General features: G+C 43.3%; 1 non-coding gene across 1 annotated transcript; it reads right to left on the bottom strand.

Annotated features, from left to right (window-relative positions):
• Positions 1-2,539: 2,539 nt before the first annotated feature.
• On the bottom strand, positions 2,540-2,613 carry TRNAN-GUU (transfer RNA asparagine (anticodon GUU)). The gene has a single exon. It is a non-coding gene; the product is annotated as a tRNA-Asn (tRNA).
• Positions 2,614-13,715: the final 11,102 nt, after the last annotated feature.

The following is a 13,715-nucleotide window of genomic DNA, read 5'->3' as shown; positions in this document are numbered from 1 at the left end:
TAATCCCTCTCAAGGGCACAAGTTTTTTTACACCAGGACACGATACACCATTAGGGAAACAAATGAAGGATTTACAATTAAAAGATATTATAAGGGAGGGGAAGTTAATGCCAAAACAAGACTTAATGACGAAGCACAATTGGCAAATGTTAAAGGATTGGGAATACCTGCAGATTCAACACTTTGTTAATTCCATCCCAAAACCAATAAGAAATGAAAGTAGGTTAACACCAATTGAAAAATTATGTATAAGGAAAACAGCAGTTAAACATTGTGTCTCACAGCTATACGATTGTCTTTTGGAAATAGAAGGCCAAGGAAATATCCCATTTATAGCTAAATGGGAAAAAAACTTGGGCTATAAAGTTGATGAAACCCAAATGATTAACTCGGTATATGATTCTGTATTTGATACAAGATCAATGGAAGTAAATTATAAATGTTTAACGAGATGGCACTTAACACCAGATAAATTACATAAAATGGATCCCTCCAACTCCAAGTTATGTTGGAGAGAATGTAGTATACCAGGAACAATATTCCACTTCTGGTGGGAATGCCCAGTAATAAATCAATATTGGTGTAAAATAATAGAATATATAGAGAAAATAACAGGGCAAAAAATACCTTTAACCCCAGGGGAGTGTTTGTTTTTAGGAGTAGATGAAAAAACGAGTAAGCAATTTAAATGAAGAATAAAAAACTCATTAGTACCCGTCTTACTTAATGCTGCAAAAGCCATAATACCAAAAAATTGGTTACAGGTGAAAAAACCCTCGATCAGAGAATGGATTCAAAGAATATATTATATCAACAACATGGAATATCTAAGAAAAATGGAGGAAAATAAAATGAAAAAATACCGCAGTACGTGGGAAAAGTGGAGAATATTTAAAAAGACGAAGCATTATACACAAGCATTAATGGAATAAAGAGTAGTGGATACGGGGAAGGTCAACAGATAGTAGAGAAGAGGGAAGGGTGGGTGTGGTAAAATTTTATTAAACAAGGAGTTAAATAAATAAGATAAGGTAGCAACAATACGATGGCAAAGTAGATGTCAGTTTAATTGTCTGTTTTTTCTTTTTTTTTTTTCTCTCAATCTGTATGGTTTTCTCTTTTTAATGGATAAATATTAAATTGATATAAGTAATAACGAGAAGTTAAAAAAAAAAATAAAAAAATAAAAAAAAGTGCTGCTGCACCCGATCTCTCCCCTCTCCTCTCACACTGTACCGTTCAGTACGGAGAGGGGAAGAGCTGAAGTAGGCATGCACAGGACTTGTTTATAACTGATCGCTCCATCATTAGATGGAGTGATCACGTGGTAAGGGGCTGCACCTGGCATATTCCTAAGTGCACTTCGCAGGGGAAGGGTGATCCTGGGAGGACGTCATAGTATGCCCTCCCAGAGTTATTCGGCCATGCTGTAGCTGTCATTAAGCTATGGCCTGGTTGGCAAGTGGTTAGGGTGGGTAAAATGAACAGACAGGGAGAGATCAGGAGCCAGCTTCCTCAGCTGCATTAAATGCTGGGTCAGTAATTCCTGTGTACTTGTTCCTCCACAAGAACCTTCAGCATTGTCCTGTGTCCTGGTCTTTCTGCCTGTATTATCTCAAAGAATCTATTTACTCCACCCTATTCTTATCTGGGACTTTAACCACTTCAATACCAGGCACTTTCACCCCTTTCTGCCCAGAACAATTTTCAACTGTACCCAAACTAAATTTTTATCATTTTATTCCCACAAATAAAGCTTTCTTTTGGTGGAATTTGATCACCACTGGGGTTTTTTATTTTTTGCTAAACAAAGTAAAAAAGTCCAAAAAAAAAAAAAAAGTTTTTCTTCGTTTGGTTATAAAATGTTTTTTTCTCCTTCACTGACGGGCACTGATGAGGAGGCACTGATATGCAGCACTGATGGGCACTGATATGCAGCACTGATGGGCACAAGAATGAGAGAGAGAGAGCTCTGCATGATGTCATAAGCCTAGGCTAATGACCAGGCAAGAAACAGGAAGTGGGCTGTATAAGGTATTCACTGGCAGGAAAAAAAATGTTTTACTATCCAAAGTTAAAACAACAAGGGCAGAATATTTAATAGTTGGAAAGTTGAAAAAATTACAAAAGGTCAAGGCAGTGGGGGTGGTTGAGAAAAATAGACTGGGCTATCAACACTCAGTCCACAAAATGCTATGTGTTGTCAGCCACAAGAGGAAATGAAAGCGAAATACATTTCTGGTTTTAAACAATCTACTATGTTGCAGCAAAGTATCCTTGATTGCAGATACACTGCCTTTCAATAGAACCAAATGTACTATGTTTGTACAATATTTATATTTTAACATGGTAAATGTTGGAAGGTTTCTTCGACCATTTGATGTTGCTGCAATGGAAATATGTCTGAAAGTACTTGCTATAAAATTGCCTTTTTATGGGGTGCATTTGAGTCAGCCGCAGAGGCACGGGTGTCCCAAATGAGCAGGTGGTAAATCTGTCTAATCCAATCAGCCAGGTTTTACAGGGAAAAAAAAGCAAGCGTCCCTGGGTGGGCTTGAACCACCAACCTTTCGGTTAACAGCCGAACGCGCTAACCGATTGCGCCACAGAGACTTATATGCTATTTAGTTAGCTTCATCCAAAGACAATGATACACTACAGAGTGTTTTAAGTAGGTAACTTTTATTTCTAAGGGTCGGTTCACACTAGGACGACTTGTCAGGCGACTTAGCTGCCTGACAAGTAGCGTCCCGTTGTGTACAATGGAACCGTTCTAATCGGAGTGACACAAGTCGCTCCGACTTAGAAAAAGGTTCCTGTACTACTTTGGGGGCGACTTGAGGTGACTTGCATTGACTTCTATACAGAAGTCGTTTTGCAAGTCGCCGCAGCGGTCGCGTCCAGGTCGCCTGAGGCTAAAGTGCCCACAAAGATTTGATTGGAACTACACTTCACCTGAGCACCACAAACCAAAAATTCATTTTTAATATTTGAAGCAAACTCACTCCTCCATCCATGTCTCCATGCTTTATTTTGTTGAGAAATCACTTTGAAAAACACCCCCTGGCATTTCTAGCCATGGCCATCTTGAGTAAGGGCAAATGTCTCATGCAGCATTTACTCCCTGGAATCCACCTGCCGTTAAAGTGATTGTAACGTTTTTTTGTTTTTTTTAATAACAAACATGTCTTACCTGCTCTGTGCAAAAATTTTGTACAGAGCAGCCCCAATTCTTGTTTTCTGGGGTCCCCTGATTGTGCTCCTGGCTTTTCCTCGAGTGCCCCCACGGAGAGCATATTTCCACTGGTTACAATGCATTATGGTGAAAAACAGGGGTTACAACTCCTTTAAGGTACTTCAGACAATAACTTCATAAAGTGCTCCAAACATAAGTGCTTTGGGGCATTAAAATGGGGTGCCCCTAAAAAAAAAAAAAAGAAAAAATTAAAAGTCAGCAGCTACAAATACTGCAGCTGCTGACTTTTAATAATCGGCACTTACCTGTCCCAGGGTCCAGCGATGCGGGGGAACGAAACCCCCCCTCGTTCCCCGCTCTGCTCGCAGTGCCATCATTCATACTGTGGGCACCCGGCTGTGGCTTCACAGCTGGGCACCCACTGCGCATGCGCGAGCAGCGCAGGGCGCCATGATATGCCGCACAGTCATCTGGGACACATGACAGGTCCCAGATGACTGTGCGGCGCGAGGGAAAGTGATGTCACCAGCTCGGGCAAGGAAGAAGGCAGACTACGAGGGACCCCCTAGCAACAGGTATTTAAAGATTAGTCAAAAAAGATTTTTTCCAATTATTTTTTATTTATTTTTTTAAAGAATTTTAAACACTTTTTTATTTTTTGGTGGCAACACCACTTTAAGGTGAAAAACCCTGAGACTTTACAACTCCTTTAACTGAGGCATGCAGGCAGGAGAGAGTGTGCTTAGCTGAGAAAGCTCCTCCTCCTCTACTGATTTATAACATAATTTGCCCTGTAAACCAGGAAGTTACTGAAGAAATGAAACATTTCAAAAAAATTGGCAATATCAACAAGGAAAAAAAAATGTTTCTCGAAGAGAATCAATTTATTTAAAAAAAAAGTATATAATTTATTGAAAGACAATTAGACAATCTTAAAATACCAGCAATCCCAGGCATGAAAACCAAAGGTACTGAATATTAACCACTTCAACAATGGCCTATAGCAGTGATGGCGAACCTTGGCACCCCAGATGTTTTGGAACTACATTTCCCATGATGCTCAACTACCCTTCAGAGTGTATGAGCATCATGGGGAAACGTAGTTCCAAAACATCTGGGGTGCCAAGGTTCGCCATCACTGGCCTATAGACATATGACACCCACAGATGGGATCTCCCAACCTGGGTGGGCGTCGTATGACGTCCTCTGATTCCCAGCCATCTAGGGGGCGCGCGCACCGGCAGCATCCCTCGGGACCCGGTGCGTGTGACCGCCGGCCGCGATGTCCGCCGGGCACCCACGATTGCCTGGGAACTCAGCAGGGCCGTGAATCTGTGTATGTAAATGCACAGATCCACATCCTGTCAGTGGAGAGGAGACCAATGGTATGTTCCCAGTACAGAGGAACACCGATCGGTCTCTTCCCCTTGTGAGTCCCCTCCTCCCACAGTTAGAATCACTCCCAGGGAACATATTAACCCCTGCAGAGCCCCCTGGTGTTAACCCCTTGCCTGCCAGTCACATTTACACAGTAATCAGTGCAATTTTATAGCACCGATCGCTGTGTAAATGTGAATGGTCCCAAAAATGTGTCAAAAGTCACTGATGTGTCCGCCATAATGTCGCAGTCAAGAAAAAAAAAAAAAAAAAAAAATCGCAGATTGCCGCCATTACTAGTAAAAAAAATAAAAATGCCATAAATCTATACCCTATTTTGTAGATGCTATAACTTTTGCACAAACCAATCAATAATCGCTAATTGCGATTTATTTATTTTTGCCAAAAATATGTAGAAGAATACGTATCGGCCTAAACTGAGGAAAAAATTTGTGTTTTTTTTTTTTAATTGGATATTTATTATAGCAACAAGTAAAAAATGTTTTTTTTTCAAAATTGTCGCTCTTTTTTTGTTTATAGCACAAAAAATAAAAACCGCAGAGGTGATTAAATACTACCAAAATAAAGCTCTATTTGTGGGAAAAAAAGGACGTCAATTTTGTTTGGGTACAACGTCGCATGACAGCGCAATTGTCAGTTAAAGCGACGCAGTGCCAAATCGCAAAAAGTGCTCTGGTAAGGAAGGGGGTAAAATCCTCCCGTCTCCGGGCTGAAGTGGTTAAATACATAGATATATATATACCTGTATTGGGGGATTATTATATCTGTTACAAGGCTAGCATGGTACACATTTCCAGGAGGACCTCTTGTTTTTCTGGATGAGAGCCGGTGGTGGTGTGGAGATTCCAGATTTGAGCATTTATATTTTTGTGCTCCATGCAAGTCCTTTTTTTTATTCCAATATTTCTACAATATAAAATACTGAAAAAAAAAAACACTTTTTAATGTATCTCTATCTATCTCTATCTCAATAATATTTTACCCATTTTTACAGTTTTTTTATACACATTATTTCATTCCTTCTGATGTGTTTTGATGGAGCCCCATTGGATTTGACGTCCTTGTTGAGTGTTGCACTCATGGGCCCCTCAATGCGGTGGAAGCTTTATACCATTTTCTGCGTGAAGTCTAGGATGGAGGAATGTTCCTTTCTAGGATCAATATTTTGATATGTAAGTGTGTTTTTTATAAACACTGGGTAGACGTTATACAATGTTTTGGGAGTATGTTTGTATCTTATGTACTGTTATCATACTCTATAATTTCAGATAGTGGCTTGCTGTCCCTGATGAAGAATCTATATGCACGTTTTTCGAAACGCGTCAGGCTTTTCAACCACCTACTACATTGAGTGATGTTTTTACATGTTCTCTTTATATTCATAGTTGATATTTCGCCACTTCTATTGCTATGTTGATGTATATCTATGTATTTAATATTCAGTACCTTTGGTTTTCATGCCTATGATTGCTGCTATGTTAAGATTGTCTAATTGTCTTTCAATAAATTATATACTTTAGATAAATTTATTCTCTTTGGGAAAAAAATTTTTTTTTTCTTTGTTGATATTGCCTTTAAAATCCCAGTTTTTTTCGAAGTCTAAGCCCCAGTTCACACCAATGCGAAATAGATGCGGCTTACACCGCATCCAATTTGCAGGACATTTTAAAATACATTAATTTGAATGCATCTGGTTCACATATGTGCGTTGCATTTGCACTGCGCATTGCACAAAAAACCTGTGCGTTTTCTAGGCATTTGGGGTGCGAATTACAAGCGCAATAAGGATGGCCCCGCTGTCTCTGGGATCCGTGTGTTTCCCAGCAGACAGCAGGGGACCTTCAGAAAGGGGCGTAGATTCTGTGGAAAGGGACGTACCTTCTGTAGATATCAATGCCGGAAGTGGGTGCAGATACCTGTACTGTACAGGTACCTGCACCCCCCTCCCCCCTGAAAGGTGCCAATTGTGGTGCCGGAGGGCTCCAATGAGCGGAAGCTCCACTTTAGGGTGGACCTCCGCTTTAAAGTGGAGGTCCATCCACCACTACAAAAATTAAAAGCCATCAGCTGCACATACTGCAGCTGCTGACTTTTAATAATCGGACACTTACCTGTCCTGGAGTCCAGCGATGTCGGCGCTGCAGCTGATGTTTTCATCAGCTGTTGGGTTCTGCCGCCTCCATTGCAAGCAAGGGAACCCTACTCCTTATTCACAAGGCTCCGCTCCTCTCTCTCTCTTACTGGCCCAGTGACAGGGGGAGGAGGAGGGAGCCAATCAATACGAGTGGCTGAGGCTCCCGGAAGTGGGAACAGGATACTGTGAAAGTCAGGTATCCCATACCTCCCAACTTTTTGAGATGGGAATGTGGGACACCTATGAGCAAAAGTATGCAGGCATAGGACACACCCCTTGCCACGCCCCCTTAATGGAGAATTGTACAAAAAACAAGATTGGTTGAACCCACAAGTGGCTTCTTTTTACCACTACTATTCCTTTATATTTGCATTTGGAGTTTACAAATCAGATGAAAGGTTTAGCGATGGGAAAAACTTTTTGATAGCTAAAAAGTGCATTTTATATACAACTATATAGATCAGACCAAAATGAGGGACAAATGAGGAGGAATGAGGGACAGAAGGACATTGCTCCAAATCAGGGACAGTCCCTCAAAATCAAGGACAGTTAGGAGCTATGGGCATCAAGCCCCCCCCCCCCAAAGGTGCCAAATGTGGCACCTGAGGGGGAAAGGAGTACAACGAGCAGAAGTTCAATTTTTGGGTGGAACTCTGCTTTAAGAGTGCTACATGTACCTAAGAACCCCTCCACCATGACAACATGCGGGAATTCCTTCCAGGAAAAACAAAATGTCCCTGGGTGGGCTTGAACCACCAACCTTTTGGTTAACAACCGAATGCCATTTTTAGAGCAACCGTGACATCACCCAATCTCTTGGGAGACTCTACAATTGTTTGACTTTGGGAACAGGAATGCCTAGGCATAGGGAGTGCATGGCTATTTTTAGAAAAATTCAAGACACATTTGTCAGTGTGACTTAGAAAATCTTTGAGTTCAGATTCATTTTAAAAATGTTGTGTTGGCCTTCTCCTTTTAGCTACTTCTGTTCTGTAATGTGTTGAATGATTGGGGTCTCAAAGTGACTTTTTTATTGGTTAACAGGCTGTGAATGTGTGGTTGTTGTACCTAAGTAAGCTTTACAAGTTACATGCCAGCTGCCTCGTTAGCGCAGTAGGTAGTGCGTCAGTCTCATAATCTGAAGGTCGTGAGTTCGATCCTCACACGGGGCAAGAAGAATTTTTTTTCCCCTCCCAACATTTTAAATTTTGTGTTCATAAACCAGATTTACAATAAATAATAATCTGAACAATGCTGCTTGTGCTCCTTCGAAGCCACTGAGATACTACACCCCTGAGTGGTGGTGTGGGGAGGTGGAATGGGATCAGTGGCAGCAATGGTGGTGGGTAGGGATGAGCCTGATGTTCAAGTCGAACGTACATCAACTCAAACATTGGGTGTTCGCCAAATAGCAAACAATGCAGTGCAAATTCAAAAGCTGCCAGGACACCACTAAAGTCTATGAGACACATGAAAAATCAAAAGTGCTAATTTTAAGGGCTTATATGCAAGTTATTTTTTTTTAAAAAACTGAAGATTTTTCGGGAGCAGTGATTTTTTTTTTTTAATGCTTAAAGTGAAACAATAAAATTGAAATATTTCTTTAACCATTTCAATACCAGGCACTTATACACCTTCCAACCCAAGCCAATTTTCATCTTTCAGAGCTGTCGCAATTTAAATGACAATTGCGCGGTCATGCTACACTGTACCCAAACTAATTTTTTATCATTTTGTTCCCACAAATAAAGCTTTCTATTGGTGGTATTTGATCACCACTGCGATTTTTATTTTTTGCGCAACAAATAAAAAAAGACCGAAAAAAAAAAGTTTTTGTTTCTGTTAAAATGTTTTGTAAATAAGTATGTTTTCCTCTTCAATGATGGGCAGGGATATGGCTACACTGATGGGCACCGATGAGGTGGCACTGATGGACACTGATGGGCACTGATTGGCGGCACTAATGGGCACTGGTTGGCGGCACCAATGGGCACTGGTTGGCGGCACCAATGGGCACTGGTTGGCGGCACCAATGGGCACTGGTTGGCGGCACCAATGGGCACTGGTTGGCGGCACTAATGGGCACTGGTTGGCGGCACTAATGGGCACTGGTTGGCGGCACTAATGGGCACTGGTTGGCGGCACTGATGGGTACTTATGTGTGGCACTGATTTGTGGCACAGATGGGCACTGATAGGTGGCCCTGATGGATGGCATTGCCGGGCATCACTAATTTTATTTGTGCCATAGAGATGCCAGGTGCAAATGTTGGGCATTAATTTGCACATGTGGATGGCCATCCACATGTTAGGCGTTTCCCTGGTGGTTCTGGCGGCTTCCCTGGTGGTCCAGTGTGGGCATCCGAAGGGGGGCTGTGCTGATAAACAATCAGCACAGACCCCCCCCTCACAGAGCCGCCAATAGACTCTCCTCTACTCACATCTGTTAGACGAGTGCCGCCAAACAGTGCCCATTATGATGTTTACATCATGATCAGCCGCGATTGGACACGGCTGATCTTGTGGCAAAGAGCCTCCATCGGAGCCTCCAGGCTCTTTACCTAGATCAGTGTAGCGATGTGTCAGACTTACATTCCGCACCAATGATCACTACGATGCGTGCCCCCAGGGACGCACGGCAGCTGTTATCCTGCTGGACGTCATATGACGCCTCAGCCCGGCTGTCATTCTGTTATAGGCAGTGCGGGAAGTGGTTAAATATCGTGCCTGGGGGCGTCTAGAGTATGCCTGTAAAGTGGTGCAGTTTTCCCGTGTTTAGAACTGTACCACAGCAAAAATTAAATTTCTAAAGGAAAAATTGTCATTTAAGCACTTCGCATCCAGGCCAATTCTGACATTTCTCTCCTACATGTAAAATTCCAAATTTTTTTGCTAGAAAATTACATAGAACCCACAACCATTATATATGTTTTTTTAGCAAAGACCCTAGAGAATACAATGACGCTCGTTTTCGAACGCGTTTTTTTCAGAAAAAAAACTGTTTCATGCTTTAAAAAAAACAAAACAGTAAAGTTAGCCCAATTTTTTTGCATAATGTGAAAGAGGAGGATACGCTGAGTAAATAGATACCCAACATGTCACGCTTCAAAATTGCACACGCTCGTGGAATGGCGCCAAACTTTGGTATTTAAAAATCCCCATAGGCGACGTTTTAAATTTTTTTACTGGTTACATATTTTGGGTTACAGAGGAGGTCTAGGGCTAGAATTATTGCTCTCACTCTAACGTTCGCGGCGATACCTCACACGTGTGGTTTGAACACCGTTTTCATATGTGGGCGGGACTTACGTATGCATTCGCTTCTGTGTGCGAGCTCACGGGGACAGGGGTGCTTTCAAAAAAAAAAAATTTTTATTGTTAATTTTTTTTTTTTTTTTTTTTTTTTTAGTTTTACACTTAAAAAAAAAATAAAAATAAAATTGATGACTTTTATTCCTATTACAAGGAATGTAAACATCCCTTGTAATAGGAATATGGCATGATCGGACATATTTACAGTGAGATATGGGGTCAATAAGACCCCATATCTCACCTCTAGGCTGGGAATAATAAAAAAAAAAAAAAACGATCCTGGCTTCCTAGCCAGATTGGCGCCGTTAATTTGAATACCGAGGCCGGGCGTGACGTCATAACATCGCGCCCGGCCTCTGAACGATCATAGAGACTCCGGGGACAATCTAGTCCGCCGGAAATCTCTATGATTACTTGCTGGGGCCGGCGGATCCTGTGACCAACTCACCGATGGAAATGGTGAGTCGGTAGAAGCACCGGAGGGCGGCGGAGGCGTCCCCTCCCGCCGCCCGTAAGAACGATCAAGCGGCGGAACAGCCGCTATGATTGTTCTTATGGTGCAGGGAATCGCCGGCTGAAAACGGCAATATCTGAATGATGTCTGTGGCCTCAGGCATCATTTAGATATAACCACCGAAAGCCCATGACGTCAATAGACGTAGTGTGGGAACCAAGTGGTTAAAACTGATCGCAACTGTAATGAATTGTCAGATCTCTGCAATATAGATAAAACTCATTGAAAAAAAAAAAAAAAAGTACATGGACTCTCCTTTGGGTCTGGTATGAATATTAAGGGATCCCTGAACCAAAATTTAAAAAAATATATTCGGAGGGGGTCCCACTAAAATCCATACCAGGCCCTTCAGATCTGATATGGAAATTAAGGGGAACCGTGCACCAAATAAAATAAAATAAAAAATAACATAGGGGGTCACCCCAAAATCCATACCAGATCCTTCAGGTCTAGTATGGATTTTAAGAGGAAACCTGCACCAAAATATTTTTTTTAAAGTCGTAGGGGTCCCTCCAAAAATCCATACCAGACCCTTATCCGAGCACTCAACCTGGCAGGTTGAGAGAGCGCCCCCCCCCCCCATGAACCATACCAGGCCACATGCTCGCAAAACATGTGACACCCGCCGAGTGGCGCGTCCATGTCCGGTGGTTGTATGCGGACAGGGGGCTTATCGGAATCTGAAAGCCCCCTTTAACAAGGGGGCCCCCTAGATCCCTGCCTCCACCCCCTGTGTGAATTGGTAATGGGGTACTCAAACTTACCCCTACCATTTCACAAAAAAAGTGTCAAAATGGTAAAAAAAAACGACAAGAGACAGCTTGGGACAAGTCCTTTATTTAAAAAGAAAAAAGTCCCACGATGTAAGTTCACACTGCCCAAAGGACGTAAAAAAATAAAAAAAAAGCCGCAACCAATCTGCCTCCATGGGAGGCTCCCGCTGAGTGATGCATCTTCTCTGTAACAGTTCTTATAGAACTGAGGGCAGGGCCACCTGGTGATGTAACCAGGTGACCCTGCCCCCTCTGATGCCACGGGGGCTTCCCCATGGTGTCAGAGGGGGCAGGGTTACCCAGTTACGTCACCTGGTGGCCCTCCCTCAGTTATATAAGAACTGTCACAGAGAAGATGCATCACTCAGCGGGAGCCTCCCTCAGTGTCATTGGATTCCCCCTTTTTGCTCAGTGTTCTCTCAGTCTGGCGTCACGTGCCTCCAGTAACGCATCTCTCGACATGGGGTCACTGTCTTCACGTCTCCTCACTTCATGCTACTAGCCCATAAGCTAATCAACTGACTTTCTCTACTCCAGTTTTCTCCTCCCGACATGGCATCTTCTTGCAGAAATGGGCATAGAGGATAGGCGTGTGGTGCACTGTGCCAGGGAGTGAGTAGTCAGTCACAGTACTACTGTGCTGTGACTCCAGTGGGCAGTGGTGGCCCCATCCACAGTGTATTAGTATGTCCTGATCCAATCAATGCCTCTAACACTAGAGCCGGAAAAGAGTTGTAGTATCCCTTCTGTCTGGGGGCAGCACCGCCCCCCCCGAAAATGCCACCCAAGGCAAACACCTTGTTTGCTTTGCGGTAGATAGGCCCTTGGTACTATGTACCTTTTACTCATTCACATGGGGGGCTTTGTTCATAAGAGGTTCAGCAGGTAGGTAGACTGGCCCTTAAGGCCCCTTTGGCACTGGCTGTCCAATCAGGTCTGTCTGTCAGTTTTTCAGGCAGACCTGATCAGACCCTCCAGTGTCTTTTATGGAGCGGCGGATGTCAGTGGACACATATCCAGTGGCACCCGCCACCACCCAATCCAACCTTGTCTGCCAAAAATAGATGGTGGTCCCAATACCCATCAGTCTGGCAGATCGGATTGGATAAAAATGAACAGGCAGTCTGTTTCCATCCAATTGTTCAACAGAGGAAAGCAGGACTGTGCACAGAGCAGAGACGGACATGTCATCCGCCTGCTTAGCAGGGATCAGCGGACAGATCCCCCGCTGAGAAAGCGGGTTGCACTTCACGGAGGAGCCCATGGGGGCCTAAGTTCATCTGTTCAGTGAACTGTGACCGTATACTGTACATGGCTACAAATTCGAATCTCAACCCTATAGAAGAGGAACAGGTAGGCACTGCTACATTTCTAGAAATGACTTATGTACAGTCCATCTATGTCTGTATTATTTTTTTCTTCCAAAATGTATGTCTGTACTATAAAATTACATCTTCAGCATATTCACTTCCTCTTCACCAGAAAGGGTGCAGTTGTTCCATGCTCATCACAGCTTGGGAAAGTGAATAATAGAGTGAGAATATAGAGAACTTAGTAAAGGAAAGAATTTAGAAATATCTTCAATAAACTGGTTTTCTATTAAATAAAAAAAAAAAAAAAAACAATTTTAGAGTTATATATACCAAATGTATGAGTTAAAGAAGCCCTCAAAATTTTCACTTGCCTGCTCACATTAGGCAAGTGGAAATAAGCTGAGTGCGAAGCAGGGCGGACTGGGTTTGGGGCATGGGCATCCACAGCAGGGGGGCAAGAGGGTTAAGCGCTGCCCCTGAAATCAGCAAGGTGTCCGCACAAGACAAGTGGGTGTCCTTGAGCTGAGCAGTCCGCCACAGACTTTTTTTTAGAGTCTGCTGACTGCTGCTGCTCTGACATGATCTGACTCAGACTCACTTGCTCGGCCGCTCAGCTCTGCCTCCAGTCCCGACCCCACTGTGTAGAGAGTCAAGAAGACGTAGATCCGGCCGGCACCACCCACAAGTGGAGTGGTGATGCTCAGGTTATCCCTTGCCCCACCGTATGTCCCCCTCTAAATTAGGCTGCTTGGCTGAGCAGGATTGTTGTCTGTAAAAACATCAATCATATGGGCACAGCACAGATCCCTCCCTCCACCCCGCAGCTTAACTATTGGGTACTCTCTGCTATGTAGCGGCGCCTTCTGTGAGGAGAAAGGCAGTGATTGGGCAGGAATAAGGGAAAGGGGCGTGGCCAGCCTTCAAGGATTAGCCGCGGCCACGTCTCGCGCCTCTAGATGATGGAAACGCGTTCTTTTTGAAACAGGGCGGCATCAGGAGAGTAAGTGAAGGTGTACGGGAGAAGCAGAATGTACACATGTAGAGGAAATGGGAAGTGGCCATGAACCGGCAATAGA

The sequence above is a fragment of the Lithobates pipiens genome, unplaced genomic scaffold (genome assembly GCF_037356315.1).
Source record: "Lithobates pipiens isolate NorthernLeopardFrog02 unplaced genomic scaffold, aLitPip1_a1.2 Scaffold_8, whole genome shotgun sequence".
Classification (NCBI taxonomy): Eukaryota; Metazoa; Chordata; class Amphibia; order Anura; family Ranidae; genus Lithobates; species Lithobates pipiens.
This window is presented reverse-complemented; position numbering and strand designations above follow the sequence as displayed.